This window comes from Dysidea avara, chromosome 12, assembly GCF_963678975.1.
Source record: "Dysidea avara chromosome 12, odDysAvar1.4, whole genome shotgun sequence".
Taxonomy (NCBI): Eukaryota; Metazoa; Porifera; class Demospongiae; order Dictyoceratida; family Dysideidae; genus Dysidea; species Dysidea avara.
Genome location: NC_089283.1, coordinates 14,431,418 through 14,433,233, shown reverse-complemented (window position 1 = coordinate 14,433,233; position 1,816 = coordinate 14,431,418).

The window sequence follows — 1,816 nt, the reverse complement described above, 5'->3', positions numbered from 1 at the left end:
CTTGTGTGAGGTTTTTTTTTATAGTAAGCTATGTTAATTCAATCGTAACGGATGTTTTGGTGTGTTAGTAAGATTTGTTTGGTATCTATCTCGGTACCAAACCAAACAAATGTAGCGCGCCCAAGATTACTTGCGTGACAAGCATTAGAAGTGACCACTATATATCTATAGCTAGCGGTCAGGTTATGTGACCGCAACCACCATAATTGACCTTCATAAAGCAGTTGTGGAGTTTGTTGTTTCTACTCACAATGTTATACTAAATTAGTACTTCCACTTCGGGTAGCTAGCTATATGAGCTAGCTAATGGGAAACCACAGGCGTTGCATCCTAATGGTTCTGTAATGGTGTCGGCCTCCACTGTGTCCTGCCAGTTGCCAGCATAACCACCGCTGTCAGACTATATCATGCCCTTTGTTTCTGATTCAAAGGCTGCATCAAGTAATGGTCACATGCATGGAAATCATGCAGACAATTGATTCGTTGAGCAACTACACAGACAGGTCGATCACCTCTTTAAATTCACCTAGTGAAACATGCATATAGCTATCCACTTGATGAAATTTTACTGGCCTGCATGACTGAGGTGACTAATCATCATGGCTGGGTAATTTTTATTTGCGTGTGCACCATGCAATGCCAGTTGATTTATGATTAAAAATCAAAAACTTGTTTAGAGTTATATGGGTATGGAACACACCCAACTGGAAATTAACTTAGTTAGCTATACTTCATTGTCAGGGAAAACACCTGCAATACGTTCAATTGCATTTTAGGGAAGGCTCGGGCATGGCTGAATGCATGACTGTAAGGGAAATTAAACCACTTATCAGAGATTCATTACCATAACAGGAAATTTTTTTGTGATAGCATCATACAGGATGTGATACAGTAGTGAAAACTGTTTGATCAGGTCACTGTGTAATAAGGTCAACTGATCAAATATGCCATACCGTGTAAAATTGAATTTCCCATATTGCTACACCTATACCACACGCATGAAACTATACTTGCTTGTAGGCAATTAATGTAAATTGATTTTCTTTTGTACATTAGAGCACTTTAGAACATGATTCACATTGCTTATGGTGCTTATGAACTCCTGGCATGCTAAATAAGTATACTTTCCAGGGGCTTACAATGGTTCAGATACAAATTATGTGCTAGGGCCAATCCGGTTCCAAATTTGCAGGAAGAAAATGCATCATGCCTCATATAGGAAAGCTACCTTACTACATTTATACATGGATATCCTGAACCACATGTAACAACTTAGAAACTGTAGTATAGGAATAATCGTCCTTTGTAACTTTCCTGTGGTGGTGATTCAGGAGATCTAGACCTGAAATGTCAAGTTTTACTTATGTGCCAATGTTTGCTGTGAGGTTTGCTGAGATATTGTATGCAACATACAAGGCTGAATGCTGATTCCATTAATTGCAATGCATGGTGTGTGTGTATGTGTGTGTGTGTGTGTGTGTGTGTGTGTGTGTGTGTGTGTGTGTGTGTGTGTGTATGTGTGTGTACGTGTGTGCACGCATGCGCGCACGTGTGTGTGTGTTTATAAACTGGGGAAGCAGCCCACCCATCAGTGGGTACCTGGTGTTAACTGGGGAAGCAAATGCCAACTGTCCATATCTCACACAATGGGTGAAGGTCCAGGTGGTACTTTGGATGCCCACACCTTCACCTGTGAGCCTCCTGCGGATTACTAGTCCTGGATTTGCCAGCACTGACTCCTAGCAACCGAGTGGTGCACTGGGTAGGCGTGACCATGCTGGCTTTGTTTGGTGTGTGTGTGTGCATGTGCGTGTGT